The sequence below is a fragment of the Mauremys mutica genome, unplaced genomic scaffold (genome assembly GCF_020497125.1).
Source record: "Mauremys mutica isolate MM-2020 ecotype Southern unplaced genomic scaffold, ASM2049712v1 Super-Scaffold_100100, whole genome shotgun sequence".
In the NCBI taxonomy this organism is placed as follows: Eukaryota; Metazoa; Chordata; order Testudines; family Geoemydidae; genus Mauremys; species Mauremys mutica.
Genome location: NW_025423267.1, coordinates 960,139 through 974,733, shown reverse-complemented (window position 1 = coordinate 974,733; position 14,595 = coordinate 960,139). Strand labels below are relative to the sequence as shown.

Sequence of the window (14,595 nt, the reverse complement as noted above, 5' to 3'; positions counted from 1 at the left end):
GAACCCGAATATTCTCTCAGTCGTCAAAGAGAGACCTGGAGAAGGAGACTTGCTGAAGCAAAGCCACAGGGGTCTCTGAGGTTTCCCTGGCCCCTCGCCCCTGTCCTGCCTGGCTGATGTCAGCATCTCTCTGTGAGGTCACCACCTCCCCACCACCTTTGACCAATAGTCTGAGGTCCTGCAAAAGGCCTTTGTGATGTCACTGCCACACCCCTCCCTTGCTGTGCTAATGTCCTGCCCCTGGCCAGGCACTTTGGAGGTTTCAGCTACTCCCTGTGGATCACCCCACTCAAGGAGCGTTCGTTCTAGGCAGCAAGCCGGCTAGACAGGAAAACATCAGACGCTGCTCCCATTGCTACACTCACTTTTTCAGAAATTAGTTGACTTTATGGCCACAAGAGACCATTAGAGCATCTAATCTGACCCACTGCATATCACAGGCCTCCTGTATGACATAATAGCTACTTTTGTGGCAAACACATTCTAGAAAGGCATCTAGTCTTCATTAAATGACATCAGGAAATGGTGAATCCAGCACTTTCCTTGGTAGCTTGTTCCTGTGGTGAAACATCCTTGCTGTTGAATTTTTGTGCCTTATTTATAATATGAAATTGTCTCTTTTCACCTTTCAGCCCCTGGGTCCTGTTATGCCTTACTCTGCTCAATTAAAGAGCCCTTTAATACCCAATATTTTCTCTTCATTAAGGCCCTTCAACACTTCAATGAAGTCACCTTTCAATCTTCTTTTGATAAACTAAACAGGTTGAGCTCGTTCAATAGCTCACTAGAAGGCATTTTTCTCCAGCCTTCAGAACATTTGGTGGCTCTTTGCTGACAATTTCACAACATCTTTTTCAAATGAGGACACCAAAACTGGAGGCAGTATTCCAGTATCAGTCTCACTGATGCCGTGTCACCTCCTGTGACGTTATTGACATAATCTATAACTGTATAGATCACCGTTGCGACCACTGTTCTATATTTGCAGCCAATATGGTAGAAAGGTTGTCATGTAAGGGGTCTATGGAGAGGTTGTGATTGGCTGATTATAATGATGCTATCTCTAGATATGTATCATTTTTGTAGTTGACATTATGAATATTGGCTCTATGCTATCCGTATTTCAAACTTGTGTTATGCTTCCGGGAATCATCCCAGACCAGTTGGTGTTAGTTCTGCCTAGCCTGCTTGATGGCCCATTAAGGACCATCAGCTATACAATCGACCCATTGAGAGAAGGCAGATACACCTTGTGCCTCAGCAAAGTATGCAGGGACCTGCCTATGGACAGAACTCAGGTTTTTCTATACCACATGCTGGATAGACTGTCCTTGGGACAAAGAAAGCAAAGACCACATGGCAAGAGACTATAAAAGGCTGATGCCTCATCTCCGTCTTGTCTTCAATCCTGCTTCATACCTCTGGAGGGACTTTGCTACAAACTGAAGCTCTGTACAAAGGACTGAATGACCCATCCCAGCTGTGGATGGACTCCAGAGACTTGATTTGAACCTGCAGTTTATTCCATCACTGCTACAAGCCTGAATCAAGAATTTTGGCATTACTGTAAGAGAAAGCCTTGCTTGTTAAGATAGGCCTGGTCAGCAAATTGCCAGGTGTTGGAGCTAAGAACTAAATAATTGTGCCTTATTCAGAGTTGCAGACTGAACAAAGAATCCCTGTTCCTATTGTGTTAGTCTCTTCTGTAGGGAGACGTTCTTCCCACAGAGCCAACCTTGAGTTTATGAGAAGTTGGCACATGTCAGTATAAGATATTGCATCCTTCCACCTCCCTTCCCAGGGACCAATGCCTTGCCTTTAGACACACAGAAAACAATCTTTATTGCCATATACTTTCACTGTTTCTTTGCTTTAACCCCTAGGAATGTACCTGTTGGACAATGAAAGGAGTTGCTCCATTCCTATGGACCCCAAATCAGATATTTTATAGTAATAGCTTTCTCCACTGATGTCAGCACCCTCTGTCATGCAGGGGTTGGAGTTATCCCAGGGACAGGCCAATAGGAGAAGAAGTGCCTTCCTGAACAGCAAGAGGATCTGAGAAAGGGAAGCCAGTATGTTTCTGCCTGGTTTTGATCCAGGGACCTTTTGTGTATTAGGCAAATGTGATAATCACGACACTACAGAAACTCTATCAACTTGGCTGGTGCTTGCCCTGGCACACACCGATGGGGAAACAGAGCGAGTGATGGCAGCCCTTCGACAGGTCAGCTGGTAGAGCAGAGGACTGGAGCCGGTGCTCAGGAAGTCATCCTTATGTCCCCCTTCTGAACCTTGCTTGAAGGGGAGCTTCTTTTTCTTCCCCTTGCTGACAAAGAGCAAGAGAAGAATGAAAGGTCAGGTGGGCCAACTCGGTGAAGAAGCCCATGCTGCCTTTTCCTGCTGCATAGCCTGAAATGAGGGATTTGTGGCAGTCAAAGGAACAGCCCACCCTTGCACAAAGGGGGAAAGAAGAGCCCACCCCCCAAAGCTTGGGATTGAACCACAGACCTTTAGTCTCGCCCAGCTCAACTACTTCAACAGCTGCTAGGTTTCTTTTTAGCCTATTGCTTTTCTGTCTGGGATGCTTTTGTCAGCGGCCCATTAAGGCAAGATTCACTTTTGCTTTTCTTAGCTGGCTAAAGCCCTTGTTTAATAAACCAGGAGATCCTGGGTTCAACTCCCAGTGGTGCCTTGTTGAGATGCTTTTGGGGCACCTGGTATTGGCTACTGTCAGAAAACAAGATTCAGAGTGAGATGGACCTTTGGTCTAGCCCAGTGTGGTTTTTCTTATGGTTTAAATTACACTCACAGGCACTGATAATAGAATTACTGAACGTTTGGGAGTTAGGGGCTGATAGGTCAGTGGTCCAGTCCCCTCACAGATGACCCCCTCCCTCTGGGACAGGGGCAGGTCTGAGCTCTCACACCAAATGGCTCATTGCAGCTGCCAGAATCTGTGGGCAACTCATTTAGTTTATGCCGAGGGTTGAGTCCTGCTTTGTGCCCAGTGTCTGAGAATGAAAATCTTAAACCACCCTATGAAATAACAAATGCAGCAGGACGTGTTATTGTTCCTGCCTCAAAGCAGACAGACCAATGGAGAACTGCCATTGAGTCCACGGTAATACTCCTCTGCGGTTTTACCATTTCCACTCGCTAAACTCCCTCCCAACCTTCTGGGCTCCTAGACCAGGGGACTGAGCCTGAGCCCAGACACGGACACTGCAACTTTACTCCAGACCAAGCCACATGGCCCTGATTAATGTGACATAGGTCAGTCGTGAGTGTTTCATTGCACTTTAGACGTAGCCTAACATTATGTCTATACTGTGATTAAACACCCAGGGCACCTGTCTCAAAGCCCAGGTCAGCTGACTCAGGGTAATGGGGCTTGGACTGCAAGACTATAAAATTACAGTGCAGACATATGGGCTTGAGCCCAACTTCTGAGACCCCACGACGGGTGAGGGTTTCTGAACCCAGGCTTCAGTGTGAACACAAATATCTGCACCACAATTTTTAGCCCCTCAGCTTTAGTTCCATGAGCCCATGTCAGATGACCCAGGCCAGCCCTGCTGCCATCTTTATCCCAGGAGAGATGGACTCTAAGGGTACGTCTCCACTGTAATGTAAGCCCAGGTGTGAAACGCTGTGCTCAAAGCAGCACCCTGCAAGCCCCATATTCACCACTCTCATATAATGATGACATGGTTTGTACAAAGTCTGCCTGGTGAGGTATCATTTCAAAAGTCTTGATCTGTTGAACATTAATATCTTGTTGGATGGTGTGCGCTAGCATTGGTTGGGAAGTTATGAAGTTTTGCTCTGTGTGCGTTACTGAAATATGAGGTTTTGAAATGCCCACAACCAGCCTTTCAGGTGTGACAAGGGAGGACCCAGACTCACTGCTGGCCCATTAAAGGTATCCAGACTCCCAAGGACTATCCCAGGAACTGTGTACAATGCAGACTTCTCCGAGATAGCACAGAGACAATGGACACTGCTTGACTCACATGGTAGCAAAGAAGCTTCCTAACAAGTTGGAAGAAACTATGAAAGAGAGGTAGAGACATCATGACTTGGACTCTCTCCCCCACAACTCAACATCTGGAAACACAACTGGAGGACAAGACTGAACTGAACTGATTCAGAAATCAGAAGAGAATAATATTAATACATTCAAACCAAAGTCCCCAAACAGACTAGGATTGGTTTCTCAGCAGAAAATTTTCAGTTTGGGGAATTTTGTTTTCTCAGTCAGACTTTGCCAAGGAAAGCAGGGAGAAAATGTTGGAGTTGCCTCCTTCAGAACAGCTTGGCCTAGACACTAGCTGTGGTTCACTGTTGTGGCCTTGCTCAGGATGGGAGTATTTTAATTATTTGGGGGAGGTCCCAGGGTGTTTGGGGGAGATGATGAGAATGCTACCTTTTGAGATAAAAACTAAGAAATACGGGACTAGAGAATTTTTTTAAAAATCTGGGATTTAGACATTTTATTTAAAGCAAGAGGGGGGTCTGAGTTTCTGAGAAGGTTTTTGTTTGCAAGAAGCAACGTTATTTGATCTGTCATTGTACCAAAGGGAGAGATGGTTGTCTATGGCCTGGTCTACACTAGGAGTTTATGTCGAATTTAGCAGCGTTAATTCGACTTAACCGTGCACCCGTCCACACCAGGAAGCTAATTATTTCGACCTAGAGGGCTCTTTAGTTCGAATTCTGTACTCCTCCCCGATGAGGGGAGTAGCGCTAAATTCAACATGGCTATGTCGAATTAGGCTATGTGTGGACAGAAATCGACCTTAGTAGCTCCGGGAGCTATCCCACAGTGCACCACTCTGTTGACGCTCTGGACAGCAGTCCGAGCTTGGATGTTCTGACCAGCCACACAGGAAATGCCCAGGGAAAATTTGACACGCTCCGGCACCTTGTGGATGTTCTGCAGGACCGCAGGCAGGAGGACAGAGCACCCCTGCACTGTATCTGCAACCGCCCTCCCCCGCCACAAAGTCCCAACCCCCCCTCACCTAAAGTAACAAGAAGGAGGGGCGACAGGGGCCGTGAAAACTGTCACTGCACCCCTGCAGAGTGCACAAATACAAGAAGGCTCTCATTCCCTAAATGTTGAGAAGTCCTTCCCTTCCTGGCTCACCGAAGCCCCAATCCCAGTTTCATCCCCTAACTGTGTAGTTGATTATTAAAAGTAGTTTGCTGTTAATTACTATTTCCGTCAAGTTTTTCTACAGAAGACTGTCTTTGAAGGGGGGGGGAAGGGGGTTGTTAATTGCATAGGACAGTCACCTTTACCAGGGTACAGACACGGGGGCAGGATCAACAGCAGGTCACACACACAGTGCAGTCAGTAGGCACCCTGGTCGGTCTGGGAGGTGTTTTCCATGTTCTGTGGGGGGGGGGGTACGTGACTTTGTGGCATGGGAGGGCGGTTACAGAACTTATGCAGCGGTCCTTGTCCCGGACCACAGAGCCACGCAGCAGGGGAATCTGTAACCGTCCTCCCCCGCCACAAGGTCACATAGCCCCCTGTAGTGAGGCGGCCTGGCTCCCGGCTGCTACTGAGAGGGAGGAGCCAGAACAGCCGCCACAGTGGGTGGAGCCACTGCCGCCTGTCCCTGCCCCCCGGAAGTCAAGGGGTGGGACAGGAAGTATAAGAGGCCCGGCCCAGCGCTCAGTTGCAGCCCGGCGGCCGGAGAGGACTGACGCTCCTGACCAAGCTCCTGCTGGACCGAGCCTTCCCCGAGCCAGGTACTCTGAAGAAGGCTGGCCGAGCCTTCCCCGAGCACGGTACCCCGAGGAGGACTGGCCGAGCCTTCCCCAGGCCCGGTATCCCGAGGAGCGGCCTGAGCGTAACACCGACCCGTGTCCTGAGGAGCAGCCCGACCTAGCCAACCCTCAGCACGACGAGGAGGCCATGGTGTGGGACCCCGCTGCAGACACCAGCGAGGAGCAGGTACCCATGGAGGAGGAGATGGGAAGTGGCCCGGGGGTAGCTGACCCAAGTCTGGCTACTGCAGATTTCGAGCCGATGTCGGTGTGTTGCGGTCAGGACCCCACCGACACAGCAGCAGATTAACTGCCGCTTTTAGGGCCCCGGGCTGGGACACAGTGGAGTGGGTGGGCCTGTGTCCCCCCCCCCCGCCACCCCACTCACGAGTGGCAGTCTCCCCCTCACACCAGCGCGCAGGCACAGAAGCCTGCACTTGCCTGACTATTATTGCTGCTCAGCTCCTGCTTTAAGGACCTGAGCCCTGAACTATTATTGCTGCTCAGCTCCTGATACAAGGACCTGGGCCTCTGAACTAGTGTTGTTGCTCAGCTCCTGGGACAAGGACCTGAGCCCCTTGACTTATTGGCTGTTACCCCACCCTGACCTAGGGCTTGGGCTTACTGACTATTATTGCTGCTCAGCTCCTGCTTAAGGACCTGAGCCCTGAACTATTGTTGTTTGCTCAGCTCCTGCTTAAGGACCTGAGCCCTGAACTATTGTTGTTTGCTCAGCTCTTGCTTAAGGACCTGAGCCCTGAACTATTGTTGTTTGCTCAGCTCCTGCTTAAGGACCTGAGCCCTGAACTATTGTTGTTTGCTCAGCTCCTGCTTAAGGACCTGAGCCCCTTAAACTACTGACTCTGTGTGCTCAGCCCCTGCCTGAGGGTCTGAGCTAGAACTGCTGTTGGTTGCCCCGCCCTGACTGAGGGCTTGGGGCCTAATCTACTGACTCTGTTTATTGTTGCTCAGCCCCTGCCTGAGGGTCTGAGCCCGTGGACCTTCGGATACTGATTTGTGGATTTAGGCCGTGTAGTGACGCGGTCTGGCTCCCGGCTGCACCTGAGACGGCCGAGCCCCTACACCGGACCCTTACACCCCCACACACAGAGTCCCAAAAAGGAGGGATGGCAGGCTCCGTTGAAACAACCAGTCCGGCACTGCAGACCGCTCTAGGAGCAGGAGCCTATCATTCCTCGAGTGTAGAAGCGGTGTTAACATCACTGCACACCCTACCCACCACAGTCTGCGTCCCTGTTTCAACCCTTTAACACGAATTCATTAATAAAGAAAACGTTGTTAATTAACAATGTTCCATTAACTTTATTTTTAAACGTGTGTTGGAAGGGGGAAATGTGGTGAACGGGGTATGTAACCGCAGAAGAAAGTCAACAGTAACTGAAGCAGGGGCAGGTTCAGCTTCTCTGTAAGGAAACTGAACAGTCACAGGTTACCCTGCTCCCTGAGGAACCTAGCTTTCAAAGCCTCCCGGATGCACAGCGCTTCCCGCTGGGCTCTTCTAATTGCACGGCTGTCTAGCTGAGCGTAATCATCAGCCAGGCAATTTGCCTCAACCTCCCACCCCGCCATAAAGGTCTCCCCCTTGCTCTCACAGAGATTGTGGAGCACACAGAAAGCAGCAATAACAATGGGGATATTGGTTTCGCTGAGATCCGAGCGAGTCAGTAAGCTCCTCCATCTACCCTTGAGACGTCCGAAAGCACGTTGAATGATGACAGTTACCCAAGACCACCCTCGACACATTTTTCCCCCCAGCATGCATTATGGGGAAATCCCAGAATTCAAATGGGCAGCGGGGACTGCGGGAACTGTGGGATAGCTTCCCACAGTGCACCGCTTCCAATGTCGACGCTTGCCCCGTTAGCGTGGACTCACAAAGTCGAATTAGTGTCCTTAGTGTGGACACACAAATTCGACTTTGTAAGGTCGATTCCACAAATTCGAATTAAGTTAAATCGAACTAATCTGGTAGTGTAGACATACCCTATAAAGAAAGTGTGAAGACTAAATACATCCAATGAGGATGGGATTCAAACCCATGCATGCAAAGCACAATGGATTAGCAGTCCATCACCTTAACCACTCGTCCACCTCATCTGAACGACCAAAAAGCAGACAGGAGGAGAAATCTAAGGCCAGCAGTGATAGGGCCAATATGGAGTTTTTAAATACTAAGCATAAGCAGGGTCTGAATGAGCTCCCCCCTCACATCTAGTGAGGAGCTGGGGGAAAGACTTCAGGAACAGACCGTGTTTGCATAGACACACCTAGTGTTCCACATCTATGCACACCTAGGTATGCAGCATGATGGGGCTGCTTCCCCAAAATGACCAGTTTTGGCTGGTGGTGAGTTACAAATCACTTTAGGATTGAATGGAATGAAATGTTATTATCCTTCCTGCATGAGTGAAGGGCAGCAAAACATACCTAGCCGGCCCTGATGGAGGGGTAGGTGGGTGAGGAATAGCTTTTATTGGACTTCATAGATGTGATTGAGGACATCCATGGCTGTGGCCCCTCGGAAGCCACGGTCGAAAACCGGGCCTGGGAGTGGGGCTGTTGCTTGCTGGGGAGAGGGGTGCAGACAGGGGTAAGGGGTCGAGGCCGAGCTGGGAGCCAGAGGCCCAGGCTGAGGGTGGGGTTGGGGAAGAGCTGGGGCTGAGTGCTGCTCCCTCCATGGGGGCTGGCTCGGGCCCTGAGGTGCCCCCATGAAACTTCATCTGTGTCCCCCTAGGAGTCATGCCCCACATTTTGGGGACCACTGAACCCTACTCGCTAAGCAGGGGCTAGTGATACCAAAGCCCAAGGAAAGGGAGAACAAGTGCGGGAGCCCCAGAACCGGAACCATGCCCCCCCACTTCTGTCTGTGGCTCCGCCCCCTTCCACACCTTCCACCCACAGCCCCATCCACTGTCACCTCTGTTCCACCCCTTCCCCCACTGGCCCCGCCCTGTCACTCCTTTGCCCCTGCCCCGCTGCAGCCCCGAGACCAGAGAAGCTCTGTGCCCCTGCTGCAGCCCCCGGGCCGTAGCAGGGAGTGGGAGCTCCTTCAGCCCTGGGGCTGACATGGGGGAGACTTTTCCAGGGGGGGGGCAATTTGGCCAGGGCCCCTAGTCATGGGCCCCACTGTCCCCTTGGCGACGCAAGGCTTGGGGAGGCTGAGCTCCCCGAGCCTCCATTACAAGCTGCCCACGCTACCACTGCTCAGTGTGGGGCCAGTCTCCCTGTGTCTCTGCTGTTCGTGCTGGGGAGCCTGGCCGGCCTTAGGGGTGGGGCCCCCGGCAGCCGCCCAGGGCTCCAGGGGGTCAAAGGGCACCGTGTGCCAGTGCAAAGGTGCTCACTGCTCTCCCCTGCCCCAATGCTCCTCCGTGGCCCCATAGAGGGTTGTGGGGAGCGAGGAGCAACACTACGTGCTCAATGCATCCTGGTCACTTTCCCCACCTGGTGCTGTGAGGGGAGCATCAGAAGCTGCTGCTCTCTGCCCTCCCCTGATGCAGCCCGGCTGAGGAAAGTGACCTGGATGCAGGGAGCTCAGATGATGTCGCTTCTCGCCCCTCCCATGCCCCGCAGCCCCTCGGGGTGCCCGGAGGAGCAGCATCCCAGGGAGGAGCAGGCAGCAATGCCAGCTGCTCCATGCACACAGGCCGGTGTCCCCACGTGGGTGCAGGAGGGGGTGCAGGGGTTAGGGGTGAAGGGGGTGCAGGAGCGGGGCAGTGGCTGGTGGCACAGGAGGGGAGTGCGGGAGTTAAGGGCAAAGGGGACACAGTGTAGGGGTTAGGGCACAGGATGGGGCAGGAGTTAGGGGTGAAGGAGGCACAAGGGTTGGGAGTGCAGGAGCTAGCACTAAAAGGGGAGGGGGATCCCCCAGGGGCAATGGGGAAGTGCCAAAGTACAAGTTTTGCCCCGGGCACCATTTCCCCTAACACTGCTCCTTGGTCACATTTCTTGCTGGGAGGGGGAGAGGAAAGAGATGAGGCGTTTTCTCTCTGTTTCTTTCCTCTCCATTTTCTGCTCCTTCCTTCAATTCCAGAAACCTCCCTTGTGTTTCAGACTGTGCAGTGACGCCCTCCCCAGCCCAGGCCTCTGGAGCCTTTGGAGCAGAAAGATCCCAGGAGCTGAGGGTGAATCCAGGGGTGAGTAGCTGGCAGGAAGGAGTCCTAGCAGCTCTTCTGGGAGCACAGGGGGGAATGACTCCCCCTTCTCTAGATTCTCCCCGTGGGGCTCTGGGGAGCAGGGAGGGTTGTGTGATAAATTCCATCCAACTCCCCCTTTGATCCAAGCCGAGGGACGTCTCAGCTCTGCACGATCCCCTTGGCAGGGCCAAACAAGGGATGTTTTCCACTACCCAGGAGACCCAGCCAGGGACTGATGTGCTGGAGATATGTTGGGAAAAGGGACTGTCTGAATTGCCAAGGCAGGGAATGAACAATCTACATCAACGTCATTAACCACAAACACACTCTAGCCATGCTCCAGCCAGTAGGGAAATGGGCAGGAATTCTTGCTGTTCAGCCATGGCCACACGTACAGAGCTGCACAGCAGTGAGTGTGCTGGGGAAGCTGGTCTGAGCAAACAATTGGAAATGACCCTTCAGTGAGAACAGAACCAGAGTGTAGAAAGGCCCCTGTGTTAAGTGATTGTGGCTGAGGGCTTAGGGAGCGGGGCTAGAAAACCATGGGTGTCTTTCTGTGGAGGCTTGATTCTTGCCAGCAAGACAAGGCTGGTGTGTGGTATCTTCATGGTTGTACTTTCAGTGTCAGATCACCCACAGTGCGCCAAGTCTAGACGTATTCAGAGGCTAAGGACAAGTCAACATTTCAAACATTGAGTCTATGTCATTGCAGCTCATTAATGGAGATGCTCTATGCCAGAGTTTCTCAAACTTCCTTTCACTACAACCCGCTTCTGCCAAAAAACTTACTACATGGTCCCTGGGAAGGGAGGGAGAAGGATGCCATATCTTATACTGACATGTGCCAACTTCTCATAAACTCAAGGCTGGATCTGTGGGAAGAATGTCTCCCTACAGATGGGACTAACACAATAGGAACAGGGATTCTTTGTTCAATCTGCAACTCTGAATAAGACACAATTATTTAGTTCTTAGCTCCAACACCTGGCAATTTGCTGACCAGGCCTATCTTAGCAAGCAAGGCTTTCTGTTTACCCAGCTTTCTCTTAGCTGATCACGATTTGCTAGGCCTCTGGTCCCTTGACCATACTCTGGACTTTGGCTCTGGAAAAGAGCTGGCACAATCCATAGAGCAGGTTGTTATACAAAATGCACATGAATTTTAACCCTTCACATTCAGTAATGGCAAAGTTCTTGGTTCAGGCTTGTAGCAGTGATGGAATAACTGCAGGTTCAAATCAAGTCTCTGGAGTCCATCCACAGTGGGGATGGGTCATTCAGTCCTTTGTCTAGAGCTTCAGTTTGTATCAAAGTCCCTCCAGAGGTATGAAGCAGGATTGAAGACAAGATGGAGATGAGGCATCAGCCTTGTATAGTCTCTTGCCATGTGGTCTTTGCTTTCTTTGTCTCGAGGACAACTCTATCCAGCATGTGGCATAGAAAAACTTAAGAGTTCTGTCCACAGGCAGGTCCCTGCATACCTTGCTGAGGCACAAGGCGTATCTGCCTTCTCTCAATGGGTCGATTGTATAGCTGATGGTCCTTAATGGGCCATCAAGCAGGTTAGGCAGAACTGACACCAACTTGTATGGCTGGGGTGTCCCCCGGAAGCATAACACAAGTTTGAAATACGGGCAGCATAGAGCCAATATTCATAACGTCAACTACAAAAATGATACACATCTAGAGATAGCATCAGTATAATCAGCCAATCAGAACCTCTCCATAGACCCCTTACACGACAACCTTTCTACCATATTGGCTGCAAATATAGAACAGTGGTCCCAACGGTGATCTATACAGTTACAGATTATGTCAATAAGGTCACAGGAGGTGACACGGCATCAGTGAGACTGATACTGGAATACTGCCTCCAGTTTTGGTGTCCTCATTTGAAAAAGATGTTGTGAAATTGGAGCTGGGTCAGCAAAGAGCCACCAAATGTTCTGAGGGCTGGAGAAAAATGCCTTCTAGGGAGCTATTGAACGAGCTCAACCTGTTTAGCTTATCAAAAGAAGATTGAAAGGTGCCTTCATTGAAGTGTTGAAGGGCCTTAATGGAGAGAAAAGATTGGGTATTAAAGGGCTCATTAATCTCGCAGAGAAAGGCATAACAAGACCTAATGGCTGGACGGTGGAAAGAGACAAATTCATATTACAACTAAGGCACAAAAATTCAACAGCGAGGATGTTTCACCACAGGAACAAGCTACCAAGGAAAGTGCTGGATTCTCCATCTCCTGATGTCATTTAATGAAGACTAGATGCCTTTCTGGAATGTGTTTGCCCCAAAAGTAGCTATTATGTCATACAGGAGGCCTGTGATATGCAGGGGGTCATATTAGATGCTCTAATGGTCTCTTGTGGCCATAAAGTTGACTAATTTCTGAAAAATTGAGTGTAGCATTGGGAGCAGCGTCTGATGTTTTCCTGTCTAGCCGACTTGCTTCCTAGAACGAACGCTCCTTGAGTGGGGTGATCCACAGGGAGTAGCTCAAACCTCCAAAGTGCCTGGCCAGGGGCAGGACATTAGCACAGCAAGGGAGGGGTGTGGCAGTGACATCACAAAGCCTTTTGCAGGACCTCAGACTATTGGTCAAAGGTGGTGGGGAGGTGGTGACCTCACAGAGAGATGCTGACATCAGCCAGGCAGGACAGGCGTAAGGGGCCAGGGAAACCTCAGAGACTCCTGTGGCTTTGCTTCAGCAAGTCTCCTTCTCCAGGTCTCTCTTTGAGGATTGAGAGCGTATTCGGGTTCACGTACGTGAGTGCCAGGAGGAACCTTTTTCAAGTTTTCTCCTTCCCTTTTAGTGATTTTTAGTAGAAAACAGACGTCCCTGTTTAGAAGGTAAGGGCCTCCTCCAGGGAAGGGGTGTCTTGGGAGTGTCACTTTTAGATGCCGGTGCCCCTCAACAGGTAAGGAAGTTCCCACCACCCTGCTCTGTGTTCGCAGGGCGGGAGAGAGCAGCATCCACGGCAGTGATTTGCTCTTGGCTGCCGCAGCAGAGCAGCAGGCTCAGCTGTCAGAACTTCCCAGAGCGATGAAACGGGAGGGGCCCATGGCTCTGTAGCAGGAATGCAGGGCAGGCGAGTTCACGGCGGGCATTGTGGGATACTGGAGGAGGCCAGTTATGGTGATATAATGAACAGCAGCGTTTACTCTGTTACTTTAAGTTTGCTGCAAAAAGCTCTAGCCCTCTCATTGAAGTCATTTTATTTTGTCAACAAAACAGGGCAGTTTTGTCGCCAGACGTGGCATTGCAGTGTGTACACCAGCCACAAGCTACCGACCGAGAGAGCGTTGTGTGTTTTTCACACACCAGAGCGATATAATTCTGCAGAAACAACTTTGTAGTGCAGACCTGCCCAAAGATTCACTCACACACAGTTTGAAAGGAAAACCTCACCTGCTCCTCTGCTTTCCAGAATCCAAAGACAAGCAAAGCTTGTCAGGCCCTCGTGGTGATGGCAGAGAGTCAGGTGTGGGCAGACACTGTAGTTTAGCTATCAACAGGCACCATGGCTTAGCTGGCTTAAAGCATCTGTTTCGTAAACAGAAGATACTGGGTTCGACTCTCAGTGGTGCCTTGTTGACTGGTTGCTAGGGCACCTGCTTTCGGCTACTGTCAGAAAACAAGATTCAGAGCTAGATGGGTGTTTGGTCTAGCCCAGTGTGGTTTTTCTCATGGTTTAAATTACACTCACAGGCAGTGATAATAGAGTTACTGAAAGTTTGGGAGTTAGGAGTGGGTAGGTCAGTGGTCCAGTCCCCACACAGATGACCCCCTTCCTCTGGGACAGGGGCAGGTCTGAGCTCTCACCCAAATGCTCATTGTGGCTGCCAGAATCTGTGAGCAGCTTGTTTAGTTTACGCCAAAGGTTGAGTCCTGCTTTGTGCACCGTGTGTGAGAATGAAAATCCTAAACCGCCCTTTGAAAGAACGAAAGCAGCAGGACGTGTTACTGTCCCTGCCCCAAAGCAGACAGACCAATGGAGAAATGCTGTCAAGTCCAAGGTAACACTCCACTGCCATTTTATCTTTTTTGCTTGCTAAACTCCTTCTTATCTGCCCGGCCCAGGCTGTCCTCTGCCTCAGCTGCTGCTCCCGGCCTGCTCTAGAGTCAAACACGCAGGGCCCCCAGGGGAACAGAGGCTGGGACAGGGCAGCAGCCTGGGTTGGGCTGGGAAGATGCTGGGAGTTCTCGTTCCCTGAGAACTGGCCCAGCTCCTTTCTCAACAGCAAACAAATCAATTCCACGTCCCCTCCCCAGAAAAACCAGCCTGGAGCCAAGGGCAGCAGGGGTCGATTCTCTCCAGTTCCCACCAAGGCAGGAGAGAACCCAGGGTGTTTCTAGAAGAGCTTATGGAACTGACGTGGGGAAACCAGCCTTTAATAACAGGCAGTTCCAGTTTAAGCTAAGTGTTTTTAACAATTTCTACAACAATAAATAACCCTTTAATCGTAGTGTCACCATCCATAAAATTGCTTCAGCCTCCTAAGTGCACAACTAAACATCTCTTCAAATCCAAGGGAGTGGAGATCAGTCAATGTTCATAGTCATCCCACATAAAAGAACCATGTTGTGGTACATACTGGCCCCATCATGTGGCCATCGCCTTTCCCTCCTCCTCCAGAGTCAGAATGTGATCAGCTCACACTG

General features: G+C 50.8%; 1 non-coding gene across 1 annotated transcript; it reads left to right on the top strand.

The window, feature by feature from the left end:
• Nucleotides 1-13,447: 13,447 nt before the first annotated feature.
• TRNAT-CGU lies at nucleotides 13,448-13,522 on the top strand. The gene has a single exon. It is a non-coding gene; the product is annotated as a tRNA-Thr (tRNA).
• Nucleotides 13,523-14,595: the final 1,073 nt, after the last annotated feature.